Raw genomic sequence first — 5,679 nt, forward strand, 5'->3', positions numbered from 1 at the left:
TTATTCTAAAATTGATTGAGGGATAGCTGCATAACTCTGTGGATATACTAAACACCATCAAATTGTGAACTCTAAATGAGTGAAGTTTACGGTATGTGAGTTATATATCAGTAAAGATGGTAAATAAAAAATGCGTGCTCTGGTTAATTTCAGCAGAGGGACCACGCGGGAGTCGAGACTAGAGCTTTGCACTCAGTCAATTCTGTGGAACTGAATATACCCTATTTCCTTGTTTCTAAGATGCATTTTTTCCTTCACATTTTAACTCTGCTGAAATTGAGATGTGTCATGTAACTGATATGAATATTTAATGTCGTTTTTCCTCACAAAGAGCTGCTATTAAATCAATAGTTTATCTTGCAATCAACAACATCCAGGAATCAAGAAATATGGCAACCTATGATCCAGCAATTTCGCTTTTCAGTATATATCTGAATAACATGAAATCACTATCTCAAAGAATTATCTGCGCCCTCCTGTTTACTGCAGCATTATTTACAATAGTCAAGGCATGAGCACAACTCAAATGTTCACTGATGAATGAATGGGTAAAGAAAATGTGATATATATATATATATATATATATATAGATCTATATATTTATAGATATAAATTTTTATAGATATACATAATGGAATGTTATTCAGCCATAAAAATTAAAAGTAAGAAAATCCTGACATTTGCAACAACATTGATGAAACTTGAAGGCATTATACTAAGTGAAATAAGTCAGAGAAGGGTAAATACTATATGATATCACTTACATGTGGAATCAGAAAAAGCCAGACTCGTAGAAACGGGAAGTAGATTGGTGGTTGCCAGGGGCTGGGGGTGGAGGAAACAGGGAAATTTCGGTCAAAAGGTACCAGTTTTCAGTTGTAAGATAAATAAGTGCTGGAGATCTAATGTACAGCATGGTGACTGTAGTTAACAATACTGTATTGTATACTTGAAATTTGCTAAGAAAGTAAATCTTAAAAGTTCTCATCACAAAAAAAATAAAAACGGTAACTAGTGAGGAGATGGATGTGTTAACCAATCTCATCATGGTAATCATTTCACAACATATTTGTGTATCTTACGTTGTCCACCCTAAACTTACATGATACTATATCTCGATAAAGCTAAATTACATCTAATAAAATCAGGATGAATTCATAAATAATAAGGAACTGGGGCCAGGAAATTAAGGAATAGGTATTGTATTAACTCAGGCTGCCATAACAAAATAACACAGACTACGTGGCCTAAACAACGGATATTTACTTCTCATTGTTTTGGGGGCTGGAAGTCCCCGATCAGCTCTGGCAGGGTTCAGTTCTGGTGAGGGCTCTCGTTCTGGCTTGCAGACAGCTGCCTTCTCACTGTGCCCTCATGTGGCCTTCCCTCTGTGTGTGCACAGCGAGAGACCTCTAGTGACTCTTCCTCCTCTTACGAAGACACCTGTCCTCTTGGATTCGGGCCCCTCCCTTAGGATGTCTTTTAACCCTAACTACCTCCTTGAGATTCTATCTCCAGTCATATTGGGTGTTAGGGCTTCAGAATACATACTTTACAATACTTACCTGTTTTGAGATAGTCAAGTCAATTCAGATGGCAAATGTACAATTCAATCACTAATTGAAATGTTTAAAAATGTATATTAAACAAAATTAATGTTTTTACAAGATAAAAAATAGTCTTCCCCAATGCAATAAATTGCAGATCTCTGAAACTTTAACTCCTTAGATGATTTCAGTTCAGTTTTTGGTTTCAAAATCTAGAGACCATCAGAAAGGAAAACTGTTAACAGAATGTCGGTTTTTACGTTTCTCTTCCTTGCTTCGATGACTTGTCACACAACTGAAAGATGATGAAGGTGCTCTTGCATGACCTGTGGCCTTTAGATGGTTAAAGCATATTCCAGGATGGAAATTCACTATGGCAGGTGACAGAGCTGAAAAGATCATTCATTGACTGTGGTTCGGCAGGTACTTTGACAGATTGTCTCTTTGGTTTTCCTTCCTTCGGGTTGAGGAATACTTTCGGCTTCACTTTTTGGGTCACCACGCAGTTCAACAGTCTTCATGACACTGACATTTTCCTGAGGACTATCTTCCAGTTCGTGAGCGCTGTCTTGACTTAAGTTGGTATCTTCTGGATCAACCTTCACTCCTTCCGCTGACATTATCATGACTCTGTGTTGGTTTCTGTTTTTCTTGTTTTTTAAGAAATCTTCTGTTTATGTGCATCCTCAATTTCTTCCTCAGAAATGGCATCCAACGCATTTTTATCCACCTGAGATCCTGAAAATTTTCCTCACCCCCTTCCAACTGCCGTTTTCACCTCTCGATTCTTCTTTGATCTTTCATGATTCCGCATAGCCTTTTCCGTCTTGCTTTTGTCACAGGGATGGTACAGGCCATCAGAAACCTGTGCATCCTTGGTCTCAGCACTCTCTTTAACGTGCTGCCCATCTCTGAGCTCGTGTTCCCCCATTTCATCTTCATCTGCTCCGTCTCCAAACTCCTTCTCATACCACTGAGCCTCCATCTCCCCGAGCTCCTTCTCCAGATCAGCCACCGCCACCCAACTCTGTGCGTTGTACTGTTCCCCGCGTTTTGCCTGCTTCACCTGCTGCTGCTGCCTCGTCTCTTTGCTTTCCCTTGCCTTCTCTCATCCTGCTTGCACTCTTTTATCTCTCTCTCTTTTTTTTAATAAAAGCTACCAGCTGACAAACAAACCCATTCTTCTCTTTCCTTGCTCTGTTGTCAGTCTTTTTCTTTCTCCATGGCTTGTTTCTCCCAGCGGTTGGAAGCTTGTCTTGTATCATATTCTTTATCCCAAGCAAAGTTCTTTTGAATGCAGAAGCTCTGCCAAGTAAGGTAGAAAGGATAGACTTCTGAGTCGTAGTCACCCTTGGAGTCTGCAACATTTTCTTCTAACACAGATTCTAGTTCTTCCTTCACAGTCATTTCAAAAACATTATGATACATCATCTGAAAGCCTTTTCATGACCTCCATAACCAGAGGAACTGGTAATGGTGAAATAGTGAAGCAAATCTGAACTGTCATCTTGATATTCTTCAAGCTCACCTTTAAACAGCGCCTCCTCTGTGATTATCAGACCATGCTCTTTCCTTAAGGCCACTCGATATAATAAATGCTGTTTGGATTCATTTAAATCATTCAGCTGCTCCTGCAGCATTATCCAGATATATTTATCCAGGTCCCATTTCAGGGCCAGCTTTCCACAGGCCTTCTTGAGCTCCTCCTTGCTGGTGTCATGCCACTTGATATCTTGTATTTTAATTATACAGTTGACCCTTGAATGCAGGGGTTAAGGGCGCCAAACCCCGTGAAGTCAAAAATCTGCATTTAACTTTTGACTCTCCAAAAACTGTATTAATAGCCTCTTGTTGACCTAAAGACTTACTGATAACATAAAGTGTATGAACACATATTTTGTATGTTATATGTATGATATATTGTATTCTTACAATAAGTAAGCTAGAGAAAAGAAAATGTGATTAAGAGAATCATAAAGAAAATACACTGACAGTATTTATAGGAAAAAATTCCACATATAAGTAGACATGTACAGTTCAAAGCCATATTGTTCAAGGGTCAACTGTATATTAAGTATGTTTTTCTCCACAGAAACGCCTTATGTATTCCCAACGTCTCTGACAGGGTCTGGCATAAAATGGGCCTTTGATATGTGCTCATCAAACTGAGCTGGAGAGAACTAAAATGTGCTGGCCACAAAGTGCACAACAAGAGAACTTCTTGGCTGTTCAAAACTAAATAGGAAGGCATGGGCAATGGCATAATTCTCATCAGAAAAGAGAGAGTCCATTTTGTCAAGAAAAGTGACCCTTTCAGCATCAACACTCAGACACAGCATCTTTCCCCACTCTCAAAATACCTACAAGCCCCTGCCTTCCCCCTCCACCTATACAAAATATGTTTCTATTAAAAAGAGGCTTTGATTCCCTGCTCCACCTTTCTTTAATCTACAAGAAGATTCTTATTTCGTTTTCAAAAAGGAGGTGTGCTCTCCCAACACCATTTCTTAATGAAAACCTTTTGGCTATTGGTGAAAGAAATTTCAATTTGAAAGTACAAACAAAATGAGAAATTAGCTCATGAAAATCTAAGTCGCAGGGGTAGTTTGGCTTTGGTTATCACTGGATCCAGAGCTCAAACCATGTCATCAGGGCCATGTCTCTCTCTTTCTCCCATGTCTACATTCCTCTGTGCTGGCTCGGTTTGTTGCAGGTAGTCTCCCCCAGTGACAAGACGTCTTCTAGAAAAACTAGGCCTATATTCTCAGAGCTCCGGGTTCAACAGGAAAGGAAAACAGTGCCTCTTCTCTGACCGTTTAAGCCAAAGTCCCAGAATTAGAACATAGGGCATGATTGGCTTGGCTTGGGTCATATGACAACACCCCAGTGGTTTGAAAGATGTGAGAATCTGATTGGCCAGGCCTGGTCACATGGCCACTGCTGGAGGGAACAGTGATAGAGTCAACTGTGCTAGAAGCACAATGGACTGAAAGTGGGGGAGAGATGGCAACTCAGAGAAAAATCAGGACACACTTATCAGAAAATGTATTTATGGATTCTGGGCAGAAAATGAGCAATACTCCCTAACTCCCAATTGAAATCGACCATTCTTTCATACTTTTTTATATTATTATTATTATTATTACAGTTGACATTCAATATTATGTTATATTAGTTTTAGGTGTACAGCATAGTGGTTAAGCATTTATATAATTCACACAGTGATGCCCCCAATTAGGCTAGTACCCACCTGGCACTATCTACAGTTATTACAGTATTATTACTTCTATTCCCCATGCTGTACTTTACATCCCTGTGACCATTTTGTAACTACCAATTTGTACTTCTTAATTCCTTTACCTTTTCCACACAGCCCCTCCCATATCCCTCCCATGTGGTAACTATCATATTGTGTTTTATGTTAGGGACAAGGAGGGCCAACCTCAATAAATTCAATTCCTCCAAAAAGTGATTTTTAATTTAAAAAATAAAATGAAAGTTCTTTTCAGGACCATTTAAAATCAATTATGAATTAAGTATCAGGAAATAGATTTTCCATGGACACGTAGATAATATTCCCACTGCAGAAAAATGGGTGTGCCTAAAAAGGTAAACTATTAAAAGCAACTTTGATATCACAAGGCTTAACTGGGGAGTACACTTCATACACCAGTGAGTGTCCTTCCTGAGCACAGCCTCCTAAGAGCCAACAGGTTTCACAAACTGGAATCACCTTGTTAGATTTAGTAGCCAGGTGAGCAACGGGCAGGCTGTGCGCTGACTCTCAGAAATATTCATCACCACTCAGTCGAGCCTTCTCCCACCAAGAGAATAAAGGGTCAAAAGAAGCTGAAAATAAGGAAGACCTTCCTCTGTTTCCAGGGGTTAAATTTCTGAGTTTTTCTTGGTTGAAGCTGTCAGGCATCTCGCCTAGAGAAACCAGTTGCTGTACCCATGTTTTCTCCCGATACAGCCAACTATTTAATTTACATCCCCTGCAACAGGAAGGAATATTCAGAACTGTCATTAATTCAGTTAAAGTCTCAGGATAGAGCCATTATCTACTGCTACAATTACGCTGCATAACAAAATGCCCCAAAACTCAGTGTCATGATACAACAGATATTATTTT

At 39.4% G+C, this 5,679-nt stretch overlaps 1 pseudogene; it reads right to left on the reverse strand.

The window, feature by feature from the left end:
• Nucleotides 1-1,769: 1,769 nt before the first annotated feature.
• LOC107507583 lies at nt 1,770-4,930 on the reverse strand (annotated as a pseudogene).
• Nucleotides 4,931-5,679: the final 749 nt, after the last annotated feature.

This window comes from Rousettus aegyptiacus, unplaced genomic scaffold, assembly GCF_014176215.1.
Source record: "Rousettus aegyptiacus isolate mRouAeg1 unplaced genomic scaffold, mRouAeg1.p scaffold_m13_p_8, whole genome shotgun sequence".
Lineage (NCBI taxonomy): Eukaryota > Metazoa > Chordata > Mammalia > Chiroptera > Pteropodidae > Rousettus > Rousettus aegyptiacus.